The sequence below is a fragment of the Serinus canaria genome, chromosome 4 (genome assembly GCF_022539315.1).
Source record: "Serinus canaria isolate serCan28SL12 chromosome 4, serCan2020, whole genome shotgun sequence".
Lineage (NCBI taxonomy): Eukaryota > Metazoa > Chordata > Aves > Passeriformes > Fringillidae > Serinus > Serinus canaria.
Window position 1 is genome coordinate 32,327,666 of NC_066317.1, and position 16,593 is coordinate 32,344,258.

General features: G+C 38.1%; 1 long non-coding RNA gene across 1 annotated transcript in view; it reads left to right on the forward strand.

Moving 5' to 3' along the window:
• The window catches only part of LOC127059594 (uncharacterized), an 876,248-nt gene that overhangs the window by 438,152 nt on the left and 421,503 nt on the right, over window positions 1-16,593 (forward strand). The window lies entirely within an intron of this gene.

Genomic DNA, 16,593 nt, shown 5'->3' on the forward strand with positions numbered 1-16,593 from the left:
CTCCAAACTGGGACCACTGGCATTTAACATCTTCTTTACTGACACAGATTAAGGGATCAAAAGCACTGTCAGGAAACCTGCAGATGACACTGAGTTCTGAGGGGCACAGATGACACTCCTGAAGGATGGGGCACCACCCACGAGGACCTGGACAAGCTCGAGAATTGGGCCCATGGCAATCTCATGAGGTTTAGCAAGACCAAATGCAAGGTGCTGCACCAGGGTCAGGGCAGCCCCTGATACCAACACAGGCTTTGGGGTGAACAGATTGAGAGCAGCCCTGCTGAGAAGAGCTTGGCTGGTGTGGCTGGAACACTTGCCATTGAAGACTGAGGCACAGAGGCATTAAGGACCTCAGCCTTCTCTTTGTCCAGGTCTCCTATTTCCTTCTGGAGAGGAAGGAAATTATCCTTAGCACATTATCCCTAGACTTTCTTTTGCTTGCAACATATCTTTAAAAGCCCTTCCAGTTACCATTAAATCTCTAGCCAGACTCAATTTTAACTGAGCCTTGGCTTTCCTAACCTTGTCCCTAGCTTCCCATATCACTTCACTGTATTCCTCCTGGGACACCTGTCTTTGTTTCCACTTCCTGAAAGGCATGAGCCAGCCATGTGCACTTGCAGCTCAGAAGGCCAATCAGGTCCTGGGCTGCATCCAAAGCAGGGTGGCCAGCCAGGCAAGGAAGGGGATTCTCCCCTCTGCCCCACTCTGATGAGCCCACATCTGGAGTGCTGGATCCAGTCCTGAGATCCCCAGTCCAGGAAGGACACTGACCTGCTGGAGCAAGTCCAGAGGAAGGCCCCAAGCTGACTAGAAGGATGGAGCTTTTCTCCTCTGAGGAAAGGCTGAGAGAATTTGTTTTGTTCAGCTTGGAAGAAAAGGCTTAAAAGTGACCTAATTACAGCCTTCCAGAACATGAAGGGTGCCTGCAAGAAAGATGGAGAGACACTATTTACAAGGGCCTGTAGTGACAGGATAAAAGGGAATGGCTTCAAACTGAAAGAGAGCAGGTTTAGATTAGATATTGGGAAGAAGTTCTTTAGGTGGTCAGGCACTGGAACAGGTGGCCCAAGAGAAGTTATGGACGCCCTAATCCCTGGAGGTGTTCAAGGCCAGGTTGGTTGGAGCTCTGAGCTCCAACCTGGACTAATGGAATGTCCCTGCCCATGATAGGGGATTGAAATCCTTAAGGATTCTTAATCCTTAAGGTCCCTTCCAACTCAGGAATTCTATGATTTATGTATTCTAGGAAGAGGTTAATAAAGTGCAAATATTCTAGAGACCATATGTATTAGAAAAATGTTAAAAATAACACCGTGCAATGAATTTTACTGCAGCATTGCAAATTGCAATTACACTTATATATGTAGAGGTGGTAAATTCAAATGTCCATAAATTGAACTTTAACCTTATGACTACCATTTGCACTTGCTTTCGTGACATCTTCTAATAGCATTTCATTTTAACAACAATACTTTTTGAGTCTACAGATTCCTAACAATACAAACTTGCACATTTTTGCTGAGCTATGAGTAAAAGTTGTCTGAAGGAACTTTTTTCTGTCCATTTGCTTAAAAGACAGCCCTTTTCAGACCTGGTATCCATGAGAAAGAATGGGAAGAGAGAAAAGCTGAACCCTGAGGGGTAGTGGAGAAAAAGGTCAGAATGGCTTATTTCTCTGCACTCTTCCCCAAATTGCTTAAAACCTCCTCCAGTTTGTGAGCAGAAACTTCTAGTTTTTCTCCATGATTGCCCCCTCAAGGAAAAGGGATGAAATGAAGACCTCTTTCTTGAAAAGGGGCTGCTGTGGCTGACAGAGCTAGAGATTCTGGTGTCGTGAGAAAGCTGCCAGCTCAAGCTGAAAGAATTCAGCTCACAAATACTTTGAAAGCCGTAACTGCAGCTTGCTGCTATCACTTAAAGAAAGCATCCTTTGGGAATTGAGCGCTTACGAACAAGCAGAGTATGAATAATGTCATTGCCACTCGGAACAGAGAGCAAATCCCACTGAATCGACTACGTGGGAACCAAAATATCACAGTGACAGGCACTTCAGAACTACATCAGAATGCCTCTTTTGTAAATATGATGGGTGATATTTGAGCCCTATTGAAATGAACGCTCACCAGAAATCAAAGAACAGAGTAGGGTAACTTCTAAGGGAAGTAAATTTTTCAAAGGCTCATCTTCCCAGCAGTGTCAGGATTCTTCTCATACCTTCTGACCTGCTGAGCAAGCCTGAATAATTCAGTCACCTCTCAGCCCCCTGCTATGAACCCTCTCTCAGACCGAAGCTGTGCTCTAACAGGAGAATAGGTTGCTTCTTGTAACGTAATGAAAGTCAGCAGCAGCTACAGACCCGAACGCTGCTGCTATATTACATCTGACTGCAATAGCAAGTGTACTGTATTCTGTCTTAAGAGAGATGAGACTTCCATTGCTGTTGTAGTCCTTTAAACACCACCTTCATTCCATTTAGGATTCCAAGTGCTATAAACAAGAAATTGCCTAAAAAAAGTAGAAACCATGAAAGGGCTAATAAATCTAACCACCTGGATGGCAGCACGTTGCAAAATGATGCAAAGCATTCTGAATTATAGAAGAAAGGCAGGAACTTAAAGAAAAAATTCACTAAGGTTTGCAAACAAAAGCTAACTGGAATCATCCCAGTTTCCAAACAAGTGATGTTATTTGCTATAAAAACCAGGCAAAGGTAATAAAAAATTCACACTTTTACCTTCCAGCGCTGAACACACAGTCGGGGTGCTCTTAGAACAAAGCCAAATTCATATAAGCAGGCAAGCAATAGAATCTTTCTAAATACACAGGCTGACCAAGAACAGTAGACTCAGAAGGGAGGATGGAGCCAGGCTCTTCTCAGAGCTAACGAGCTAGAGGACTAGAAAAGCAGACGGGAACTGATGCACAGGAAGTTCCAGCTGAACACGAGGAGGAACTTCATTGCTATGCAAGTGACCACACACTGGAACAGATTGTCTAGAGAGGCTGTGGACTCCCCCTCACTGGAGATATTCCTGGGCTGTCAGGATGCAAGCCTGTGGCATGGGCTCTGAGATGACCTTGCTTGAGCACTGTAGTCCATTCCAACCTTATCCATTCAGTGAAGACTGTCACCGACATGTTTTATGAAAAATCCTTTACTTAGGATTTTTCCTCTCCTGAGAGCTGAGAGGCCTCGGGAACAAACTGTAAACAATTCTTATCTGCTGCTGTGGAATGCGACGAGAAGAAATCTGTGATTGGCCCCGTCAGACTGTTTGCAATTAAGAGCCTATCACAGGACACCTGTTCGGCTGGTCTCAGTCTGAGAAGACCTCAGTTTACACATTCCTTTTCTATTCTTAGCATAGCTTAGTAGTGAAATCCTTCTCTCTATTCTTTTAGCATAGTTTTTATATCTTATATATCATATAATAATAAAGCAAGCCTTCTGATACATGGAGTCAACTTTGTCGTCTCTTCTCTCATCCTGGGACCCCTGTGAACGAGGTAACAGAAGACAATTTCAGGAATCCCTAAAAAACACAATCACAGCAAAAACATATTTTAAAAGCAAACCAACCCTCTAACCCTACATCTTGAGGTCATGCAAGGCTGTGGAAGAATTCAGCTCAAACACCTACAGGAGAGTGATACTGCTGCATTTATCATACTCATGAAGCCACAGTGAGCTCCTGAACAGAAATGACACACTGGAACTTCACACATTTTTTTCACAGATATCTGTGAGAAACTGATCTTGTAGAGGATCCTACTTTTGACCAACCTTCTCCCATGATCTACACAGCAGACACTGTGGAAAGTTTCTCATGCCTAAATCTGATGTCTTCTATATCGTAAACTCACTCAGAAAGGAAAACTGGAGTACATATTTTGGAAAACAAGCCCAACATATTAAATGGTAGTTATGGTCCAAAGAAGCAGAAAAGCAGAAGTAAATTTGGCCCAGACTAGGTGAATAGTGATTTTCTTGGCATGAACTATAGAGAGGAAGATTATTTTCAACAGGGCATCAGTCTAATAACTGCTGATTTGTTTACAGGAGTCCACACAAACACAATGACCATCTACTGAGGCCCTTAGAGGTAGCACAGTAAAACACCTACACACACAAAGTTTCTGTTCATAAACTTATAGATAAACTTGCATAGCAGGGCGTTATTTGCATGGCAAACATGATCAAAACAAAGAAGACACAAATCACAAAGTTCAGAGAAGAAAAAATCATAACACTTTGGAAAGGGTGGGGCAGGAGCTACGTTGGTAGGATTAAAAATCTCTCTCGGAACAATATATCCATATTATTAGCTTTTTTCAAGTCCTTTATGGCTCAAATTTCAAATTAACATAAATTTATTTTTTAAAGCATCTCATCAGAAAGCCACTTCGTTCTGGCAAAGTCCTAAAACTGGATCACTGTAATGAAAGCCATTTTACAGGTACAATATTTATTGCTAGTCCTTAAAATTATTTCTTTAATTACTTTTTAAGGTATCACTGTCTTCTGAAAGGTAGCTGAGTTTATTATGCACAGGATTATATTCAGCTGTTATATGTACAGCTTCATCAGATACGTAAATGGTCCACAGCTCCTCTTCTGCAAATGCCCAGGAGCATCTTAGTGTCAGAGAGCTTCTCTTTATCTTTTTAAAATTATGCTAACATCTCTGTGCACCTGTCCGAGGTACAAAATTATTTTTTCTTACCTTTTCCTTTTTGTCTATTTAACTAAAGCATATTACAATGACTCCCTGCATTTCAAATCTCTGTTTTCTCAGGTAAGGATTCTATTTTTTTCCCCTTTAAGAGCTTTCTTCAGCCTTCTGCTCTGCTTCATCCCTTTAATCTTTTGTTTGTTTTATATCTGCAGGTGTCTTTCAAGGGTAAGAGGATTTTTGTGTGTGTGTGTGTGGAGGATTTTTCCTCGACTCTGACTGACCTGACAAAGATCTTATCTGAGATTACCAATCCATGCATCTCACTGCAGTAAATGACATCATTTCCAAACTGACTAAGCAAAAATATTCTTCCTTTACTTTCACTTTGTTTACAAAGGTGAGTTAACATAAAATATGCTCATTTTTCAAGGAGATTTTACTCTAAAGAAACTGACTTAACACACTTTTCAAAACCATCAGAGCACTGACCATTCTCAACAAAACCCAAACTATTCTCTCTTGCATCATGCAGAGTTTTGACTGCACTCAGAGCTAATGACCATGTGACTTTACCAAAGAGTAGTAATAGCAGAGAAAATAAAAATGCATATTTTGAATAAATGGTTCTGGCTTGGAACACATATTGCAACTACTTAGATGATTATGATAAGATAATAAGGTAACAAGTCTTGAATATTGCATGAAAACTCAAATGGTATTTAAGCAAGCTGAAAATAGTAGCTTATTTTCTTTGTTTTCCACGTGATACCAGTATCTATCTCCCAGTATGGTGATTTAGTTCTGCCTCATAGATATTTTCTTTTGGATATAATTACTGAATAGAATAGGCACAATAAATTTCAATATATATTTTGGAAAATTTTTCTTCAATCAATCATATTTCTTCTCTTACTAACACTTGAACTTGAAGCTATGTTGCTCCCAGTCTTCTCTGTATGAAGCAGTAGAGTTAATACTTTTTCTACTACACCTAGTAGATTTTCATCTATATTACTCCCTGTAGTTCAAACACAGAGCTGATATGCAAGCCCAGCTCCTTTTCAGAAGAAAGCAAAATTACATGTTGAGTCAGGCGTATTGCCCAGTATAATTTTATTTCTAAATAAAATAATAACAAAAATAAGATCATAATACTTCTTCTTCCATGAGGAATAATAACAATAATAACAATGCATTCAATCTTATTTCCCAGAAGCCTATACCTACAATCAAAGATGCAGTTCTGTGTATAGAAATCCCTGAAGCTGCCACTCCAGAGAGCCATATGTCAAAACAAAAAACCTGGTCTGTTTTCATTACTTGTTACCACCTCTCCTGGTTCTCTGTGGTTTCTCTAGCTCTAACCCAACATGCATTAATGCTTTCCTGCTTTCCTCCTTGCTCTACACTAGGCCAGCATAAGCATTGATTACACTTATGCATGAGTTAGACTGGGGCACTAAAGAAGCCAAAAAAGATATCTAACAGCACAAAATGGCATGAAATACTGGATTGGAATTGCCCCTGAAAAGCCATAGGCCAGATTTCATCATAGAAGAATGAAGGGTTTCTTTTTGAGGTTTCTTTGGTAGTTTCTGGTTGGTCGGTTCAGTTTTTTGGTAGGTTGTTTTATTTATTTTGTTTTTATGGTTCTGTCTGCTGCTTTGAGGGTTTTTTTATAATTTGTTTCTTTAACTAAGTCCTGCTTCTGTTTAGACCAAAGTCTTGCCTATGGCATTTTTAAGCTTACCTATATTTACACCATCTTCTTTTTCAAGTTGTTAACACTTTAATCCCCCTTCTCTAGGTCACTTTGCTCAGCAACTTCTACCAAATGCCAAGAGACTCCACAAACCAGGATATACAAAGCCCCAAAGAACATAGCAATTATTTACTTACCAATATACACAAGAGATGTCAAGGTGTAACAAGCAGTATCCAGAAGTTAATTTGCTCTCCATTCTCATGGCAGTCGTCACTCAGTGGAAAACAACTGATCTCCTCAGAATGGGATAATCCTCAATCATACTGAGTCATCAAGTTCTAATTCCCTGCTTTTCCTCTTAGTATTTAATAACTTTTCTTATCAGCGTTCTTCCTCTTTCATTCTTTCAGTCTTAAAATAATTCACATTTTAATACTTTTCAGAACAGAGCTAAGACAACATCACATTGCTCTGCAGCACCAAAAAACTTCAACCAAAACAATCAGGGAATTGGGGGTATCTGTTGTTCAGGTGTCTCAAGCCCTTGTAAAAGTGCTTCTTCTCCCTAGGATGAAATGGGATTTTTTAATAAGGTTTATACAAAAAACTGAAAAGCTCATGAACATCCAGCTGAACTTAATCACAGCATAAACAGACAGTGCAGAACACTTCCAAACTAGTCTGGCCTCAGTGCTGGTGCTGCCTTTTGCAGTGTGGAAGAGCTCTTCCTTCCACACAACTGAGTGCCAGTGCAGGCAAGAAAGAGGAGAGCAGTCACAGAGGGAACCTCACACAAATCCAGCACACAAAAAGCTGTAGCCATGATATTTTCTGAAAAATCCTTTCCTTCGGATTTTTCCTTCTGAGAAGGGGAGAGGCCTCAAGAACAAAATGTAAACAATGATTATCTGCTGCTGTGGAATGCAACATGTGGATCTGTGATTGGTCTCATGTGGTTGTTTCTAATGAATGGCCAATCCCAGTCCAGCTGTCCAGACTGTCTCGGTCAGAGACAAACCTTTGTTATTCATTCCTTTTCTATTCTTAGCTAGCCTTCTGATGAAATGCTTTCTTCTATTATTTTAGTATAGTTTTTAATATAATATATATCATAAAATAAATCAAGCCTTCTGAACATGGAGTCAACTTTCTCATTTCTTCCCTCATCCTGGGACCCCTGCGATCACCGTCACACAAAGCCTGTCAAACTAATGGGCAGAACACTGAAGAAGATTTTTAAAAATTTTCTCAGCCAGCATTTTCCAACTGTCAACACTGAAAATCTTTGAATTAAGTTCCAGGAGGCCTCTGATGGAGCCAGATAACTTGGCCACATAGCTGCCTCAGGGCCTGCCCCCTCCTCTGCCCCATCCTTGGCCTCAAAACAAATTCTGAGCAGTACACGTGGTATTCAGAGCTTCCAAGCTTCAGAATATTGTCCCAGGAATTTTTCCAAATGATACTTTTTCAATAGATGCATTCATTTTGACAGATTGGTATCTTCAGATACACAACAGCAATCTCCACTTTTAAATATATATTTTTTAATATATATTTTTAATATAAGGCTTTATACATTTTGTTAGAACTATACTACATAGAGATATATTATTGTACGTAGATATTTATTACATATATCTCAAAAAATATATCTAAGACATACATACATGTATTTTTGGTATTGTGAAAACAAATTTTTCCTTTATCTAAAACCAAATTTTGCCATCCTTGCAAATCAAAACTCTTTGTGTGCATACACACATATGTATGTGGATATGAGTAAGTGCTATCCAACATAAATCTAGTCACAAGTCAGGCCCTTAAACATTCTTCAGGTGATCTTGCTCATCCCCTCTGGTTATGGCCTGATTTCTCTTGATTTCTCAAGTCCACAGAAGTACTAAATCACAAACGGGACTACTGAGCTTATCAATCTAAAACCAAATACCTCCCTAGTACAAACATCTGTCTGCTCACTGAAAACACACCTTAGATATTATTTCTAGTTCCCAATTTTGTTATTACAGGAAAACAGTGGCTCACACTGAAGTACTACAATATTTAAAATGGATTGCTGTATTTTTTCAACACATTGCATAACTCTGGTGAGACTATGCAGGCTTTTCCCTTTTGAAAGGGTTACTTCTTCTGATTCTGAAACAAAAGGCACCTCAAAGATAATTATTCAGCCCACAAAAAGGCAAATAGCAGAGATGGGCAAACATACATGAGAGGGTTTACTAGCAATACAAACCCAGTAATAAATGAAAAATGGACGAGTATTTTTTTTTAGAATTGTAAACCATGTGACCAATTTTCTATGCATCATTTTTCAGCCCAAGTGTATTCTGAAGCCTTTATTCATAATGCTCATATAATGATGATGCTTCCAATTTTCACCTTTGAGAGGTGAAGGTGATCTGTAGCCATTGTTTTTAAAGGCTATCAAAGATAGTAGTCTGTCATTATGCTCTAACAAATCTCATTGCTTTCTGTTTTAGCCACATCAAAACTACTCAGCATTAGGCCTTAAGTGCTAGATGCTGTTAGTACTTGGACAATTTGTGAGTGCAAACAGAAATTTAAAACCTCAGTGTTGGTTGATGGTTATTGTGCTTACAGCCTCTTTAATGCACTCCATTCAAAGTCCATTTTCCCTTTTTTGTCTTCTGTACAAGAGGTAAGACATTTGCCTACAGAACATTTGTAGTGTGTTCTGTAATTTGTATTTATTAGCCTACACAAATAAGAATTCAAGAGGTAGTAGCAAATAAAGGTTACTCACAGGTACGTGTCAGTTGCTTTTAATTTTATTCAAAATAGTAGAAGTATCTGATCTCTCAGTCATATTCAACTTCCTTAGGCCTTGTTCAGATAACCCATATAGAAAATCTGTTCATTCTTTTGGACTGGATTTAAATAGAGATCCCTTTCTTTTGTTTTTATGTCGTATACTATTGTTTCAGAAAATTATTTCCATACCAGAGGAGGAAGGAAAGACTTCTTGAAAGAATAAAAACACAGAAGTTTGATTCTGATTCTGTTGCGTACAAAGAAAATTCTAATAATCATTAGGGATGCAAAATTTCATGCTAAGTAATGAGCAACACCAGGAATGGGTTTTTGTAGCTCTTTCCTTGCTGAAATTTTGAAGTGTTTTACTTACACGTCAAAGTATGTGTTTAACTTATTATCTTTGGCTTCTGCATGATATTCTAAGTGAAGATAAGAAAATACTTGACAACTGGTGTTTTTAAAAATTAAGATTACTTGATCATCAAAAGATACTGTAGTTATACCTGGAAGTTATTAAATTACTTCTTGAGTTTTAAAAAAACAACTCTTTTTAATCACAATTTTAATGGAATTTTAAATGCACTAATACATGCCAAAAGAATTGAATATAGGAAACAAGCTATGATAGAGAAATTAAAGAAATCACTTTTAAGGTGCAGAAGCAAAGTTAAAGCTACAGATTATTTTCTAATCACTGACATTTGACAGTGGTAATAATCTGGGAAAAAAATATTCTAGTACAATGAAATTGTAGTTTCATTATAAAGATGTGTGAACTTTTGAAAATTTCCAAAACAATAACATCATCCTCTTTCACAGAGTCATAAAATGGTTTGGATTGGAAGGGACCTTTAAAGGTCACTGAGTCCAACTCCCCTGCCATGGGCAGGGACATCTTGACTGAGATAAGGACATCTACAGGATTCTCAGAGCCCTATCCAAACTGTCCTTGAATGTCTCCAAGCTTTGGGCTTCCCAGCTTTTCTGGACAACACATTTCAGTGTTTCAGCACCCCCATCATAAAACATTCCATCTTTATATTTAGTCTGAATCTACATTCTTTTAGTTTGAAACCCTTAGCCCTTGTCCTATTGCTACAGGCCCTACTAAATAACCTCTGATCATCTTTCTTTTAAGACCCCTTTAGGGGCTGAAAGGCTGCAATAAGGTCACCCTGGAACCTTGTTTTCTCCAGGATGAACTACTCAAAGTGTCTCACCCTGTCTTCATAGGAGAGGTGCTCCAGCCCTCTAAACATCTCGATGTCTCTCCTCTGGACCCCTCCCAACAGGTCCTTGCCTTTCAACATTGTATAGAAGCTGCATTATCATCCAGATCCCCTCAAGACCTTTTGTCTTACAAACAGGTTTGCTTTTCTGCTGTCTTAGAAAACTGATCCCATTGAAACATGACCACTTTTTTTTAGAAGAAATACAGTAGCATAGTGGAAAAGTGACAACCACCTTTTCAGTGCATTTTTACATCCACTTAACCATTCATTAAACACAGCCTGAAAACTAAAAAAAAGAAAATTAAAATGCTGTCAGGCAGAGCTCCTGTATGACAGCAAATCCCTTATGTGACAACATATCACATGGAGCAGACAATGAATTACCTCAAAGTGACTTGACAGGACTGTGGATCCCTCCATCTGTCATTTGCACATGGAAGACACAGGGCACAGCCATCCTAGCATCACAGGTAGAGCAAGGAAAATAACAAATCCTCTCAAAAAAATAAGTGTTTTCTCTGTCTCAAGAGATAATTTTAATTAACATTTTACTTAACACAAAGCAGTGGAATAAGAGCATTAACATGCTCAATTGCTTTGATTCAGCAGCCTTCATGTAACTGCTTAGGCAGCACTAACTCAACAATTTTCTGTCTGCTGCCAAGCTAGCATGAAGTAGGTAAAACTATAGTAGTTCTGAACAACTAATAAATCTTTATATATTTAAGTATGTAAATAACAAATATGTATATACTCACATATCTAATTATAAATGATGATTTAATATTTATCAAGTGCATGTACTATACATTATTGTATTACATATACACGCACCCTTTATATTGACACAACTGTTGCCTGGAAATAAAACATTAGATGAGAGTTAGGACATTATAAAAAATTTTTCCTTGATTAAAAGATTTGCCTCCAAAGATGACTTCTTAAAATTAAAATGCAAAGAAGACATATAATTTCAAAGTTTTTCTATGTCTCCTTTTATATTACAATACAAGCTAGCTCAGAGTCAGTCATGATTACTGTTTACTTTTGTCCTCCATTCTGAGACTGAAGAATATCACAACCTAACTGGATTAGCTATTGACCACCTGTAAGAAGGCAGCCACTTGTGCAGGGTTTTGGCTCAAAAGAAAAAAAATATTAAAAAATAAAACCACAAGAAAAAAAATAAATAAGTAAAAGCATTTTATGCTCATTTCTATGATATCCTTGCATTGCACAGAAGCGTAAAGATGGGACTTTAAAAGTTTCTTAACTGGTTTACACTCATGAGCCTGGGGTAGGAGAATCCTGCTGTCTGACCCCAAGTTCTCTCTGAAATGTAAAACCAAACTCCTCTCAGGATCCGAATTTCAGTGTTTTCCAGACATTCATACTAGACAAATTGATTTGGCCTGAAATTCCCTTTTTAAATGAAAATGCCAACCCAATCACAGAGCAGAGGAGACACTGACCTAACTTGTACCTAACTAGAATCACCTCTTCGCTAAAACAACAAACCCTCTATGGTTTATCGACCAAAACTACTTCAAACAAAATAAAAAATAATTTGCTGAGAAAATACTATCTTTATAAATGCTATACCTTTTTTACTATACCTATAAATGCTATACATTTTTTACCACTGCTTCTCCAGTCCAAGAAGTGACTGATTTTCTTGAGATTCATGGTGGCAACTAGATAATCTAAATCTTCTACACCGTCACATCCATACACGCCTCAGTTTTGGAGAGTATGATAATCCTCTTCCTGCTAAGGTCAGTAAGTCTTTCTTCTTCCACTACATTGAAATTGCAAAATGAAACAGCAAACAGGGTTCTCTGCTCCCAGACAGAGGAGCATCATGACCTACATAACTTACCCAAGGCTGTATCTTTCTCTAGGGAACAGTTACTGTTTCCATCTCCAACCCTGATATCATCACTTCATCATCTTATGCTGGAGGGATGGAAATTGTTAATGTCCAAGTAATTTCAGGGTCAGAATGGTACTGAGAGCAAAAATGAGGTACACCATAAAGAGAGTATAATGTGTATATATGGGATACGTTGCAAGGAGAACACCAAACATGCAGTAACCAAAAACAGTTATCAATGCACATGGTACTGTATCTCTTTTGGATATAACAGTGGCAGAGATGAGTGCTGCAGAGTGTCAAAAAGTAGGAAAAAATATACCCCTCTGTTCTCATCACTACAGAAAGCATTAACCAGGACAAAAGATCAAGTGCATCACTGTGTGGCAAAGCCAAGCTGTGGAGACTGCAGGGTATCATAAATAAATGTAAAACTTCAAACACATCACAGTGAAGAGTATAATCAAGAAAATAAATACAGACCATTATTTCTGCAAAAAGCGTTCACAAAAATATCATTTAATAAAGATTTGCTTCTATTTAAAGGGGCATACTGTTACACAGGACAGCCCAGGAAAGGTGCAATTGAGAGTGTGAAGATTCAGTAGACAGGTTTAATAACTCTTTATAGTCTAGGTATAATTTTTAATTGCAAATTGAAAGCCTCCCTGAGGTTAAACATTCACATAAAGGAGTCACCTGGAATGTCACAAAACATACTTTTTTCCTGGGTCTATTGAAGAAAATGCTTTGGTTTATTGCAGGTTTCACATGCATGCAATTCTCACAAAACAGATTTGAGACCACCTAATGTACATACTAAAAATTGACTAGATAGTATTAAACAGATATAGGTAGCATTCTTCTTCTCTTTAAAGAAAATATTAGCTATACTCTTCCAAAAGACAGACCTTCTGTCTTTTATAACAACTAATTCTGGTATCAAGCAGCAGTTTCATTCTGATGATTAAGAAGTTTCTAGATTTTTGATTCCTACTTCCCAAAGCAGGAAACTCAGAGTGAAATCTCCCTGCTTAGAATGCAAAGAGTAGTCTTTGAGACTTAATATAAGCAAACTTAAAACACTTCATAACTATAATTGATCCCATAGTAGTTTCAGCCTTTTGCAGGGCAAGTTATTTTCTGCCCATGTACTCGCAACTACTCAGGTGGGCACAAAAGAGTCAGAGAGAAGATTCTGTGTCCCAGTTCAAAGCTGGAGTGTGGGACAGTTGCTCACTCCCTCCCCTCTGTGTAACTGGCTGGCTTTCTCCTAATAAATAGCAAGCACTGTGCACCAAGCGAGGCCAGACTAGACGGGGCTCTCATCTATAGGAAGGTGTCCCTGCCCACTGCAGAAGGGTTGGACCCAGATGGTCTTTAGTAACCCCTTCCAATCCAAACCATTCTGTGATTCATCATTTCCATCCATCTCAAACCTCAGCAGCCAAACAGCAAATCCCAATAATGCATTTTCACAAAACACTGCCTAAAAAAATGCAGAGCATCTGATTCACAGGAAAATCAACAATATTATTCCTCCATAGTTCCAACAGATTTCATTTATGGCAAGTGAAGGCTACCCCACATTCAATAACTCTGAATAAGCCATTCACTGATTGAGATAAAGAAAGATCATTATTCATGCTTTCCAGATTATGTATTTGCCTTGACAGGAAAACTGTTCTGTAAAAGTCTTGTCATCATTGTCAGTGTTTTCCATTTTTCACCTGTCACCATAACAAATTTATTGCCAACTGTTTTGTGCAGATTCATCAATCCTCTAAATTAGATTATTTTCATCACTAAATTAACTAGGCAAGAATAACTGACTATACCTTTGAGTTGCAAAGAAAGAGAAAATGGAACCTTGAAATATCTAAATATAACCTACAAAAAACCCTGCTTATTTCTTATTTTCATCTGCATATCATTAATATGCATCTTGGCATGACTGCCTTGCATTACTGAAAAGGTCTTATCTAAGACAAAAATTCTGACTTTGGAGAACATTTGTTTAAAATAATTCTCAGGGTTTTTTTGTTGTTGCATTAAAAAAAAAAAAAAAAAAAGGGTACGTATTCCTTGATAACATTCTCAAAATAAATTGTACAATACAAAACGCTTTACTTTACCCCCCTAAGGGAAAATGACAGCGACTGAGACTCTCATTAGCATTAGTTTGCAAACAACTAATAAAGGAACAATTCTTCAATTCATCTTACATCCAGTGAAATGGAAGCACTCATTATTTTCTGCAGCAAGTCCAACTTTTAGAACAGCATGATTATTTTGTTTATAAAAATCTGAGGTACAATGAAAGAATACAATAGCATAAATGACAAGCTAGGCTTCCAAAAACCAGTAATTCAGGCTAGGTTATTCATGTCTCTTAGCATCTAGAGAAAAAAAAAACCAAAAAATCTCTGTGAGGAAACAGAACTCCAGAACAATGACAGTAATTAATAGTTTAGGCTTGGATGGATTTCACAGACCACCTGGTCCACCTCTCCACTCAAAGAAACATTAATTTGGACATTACACCCCACAGGCCATTGTCCAAATTCAAATTCTGAATCCCTCAAAGACTGGAGAGTCCACCATCTCTCCAAGCAATCCATGGCAGCATGGGCTTCACTGCTTCCCACAACATTTTTCTTGTCAGAAAACTTGTCAGCTTTTCTTTAAGAAACGTGTTTGTCCTTTTGCTGTTCAGCTCCAAGATGAGCCCATCCCCTTCCTGCGGCTGACTCCTGTCTAAAATAAAGACCAACCAAAGTACAACTTTTGTTTATAAACTTAAGTGGAATGCTTTCTAATGTGTGATTACATTTTCCATTTCCCATGTTATCAGGCACAGTAATTTATACAGTCCAATAGCTTACTGCATCCATACTTCTATTTGTAAACCTCAACCCTTTGAAAAATCATGGCAAATCTTCCCCCTAAGCCTCTCTTTTCTTCAAGTCTCTCCCCTCCATCCCATGCCTTAAGCTTTCTCTGGAAAGCAGTGCACGAAGAAATGCCCCAAGAAAGGGGAATATCTAAAAATATTACAAAAGTGGCAGAGCTCTACTGTAGCTTTCCAGGCCCAATGTGAGGACAACAGGAGTCAGAAATAGAGAGATTTACAACTACTAGAAAATATAATTTCCTCTACTTTCTCTAATAGAAAATACTTACATTTGACCAATCAGAGCCCAAAGCCCAGCAATCAGGCAAGTGCACACAAAAACAGCATTGCAGTTAACAACCAAGAATTAGGAAAACGCCTTAGATTGCAGCATATTTGTCAAACTACATTCCGTAACCCAGCTTTATACCAGGCTCTGCTACATGCAAAAATATTGTTATGGGGAAGGAGAACACCTCTTCATTCAAGAGAAATCTTAACAGCCTAATCAAAGAATTATTAGTACAGATCTAATTATTGTAGATAAAGGTGAACATCACTATACATAAAAAACCACCAGCTGCAATTGTAGAAATAATTAAGACTGTTGTACCTGCACTTTCTAGTACCTCACTCCTGTTCTTGGTGTTAACTCTTCAACTGCCCCTTTGGATCTTAAGGCTGATGATGTCTGTGCCAGGGACATACAGCAAGCCATTGGCATCCCAAGTCCAAGTGTGATGTTGACAGTTTGTTTCTCTTTACTACATAATTGACTTGAAAATAATTTTATGTTTGATACTTCCCTTGTAACATCTCTATCATTGTACCATCCTTTATCACTGGGAATGGTCATATCAGAGTAACTGCTGAAACAGCCAGAAATGCAGCCCTTTCTCCTTTGCCCTGAAACAGACATTTACAATGAATCAGAACTGGGCATTTCTTTTACTACAAAAAAATAATCTGCAGGAACCAAGTTAAACATGAATGTCTGGAATGCTGCTCTTCTGAACTATGTGCTGCCACTGTAGAGTACCTTAACCTTAGCTTGCCATAAAGAAACATCTATATAACCTTTTCAGCTGCACACCCATGAAACAGTATTTCTAGATATACCAAAGAATATTGTTACTTAAATATAGCAAACTTTCAAGTCTGAAATGAAATTCTAGTTCTGAGTTGCACCATCTCGGACAAGGTGGTCCCTTCCTCTCTGCATTAAAATTTTGCTTCATTCTTAAAGCTATTGGGAACTAAAGTCTAAACAACACCTGCACAGCTTACTTGGACTTTACATATTTAAAGTAATAAGGTCAAAATGAGTTTGAGAATAGAAATACATACTGCACACTTATCAGTTCAAGGTGACTGTACTGGTAAACACTCAAAAATCATAACTAGTAATGACT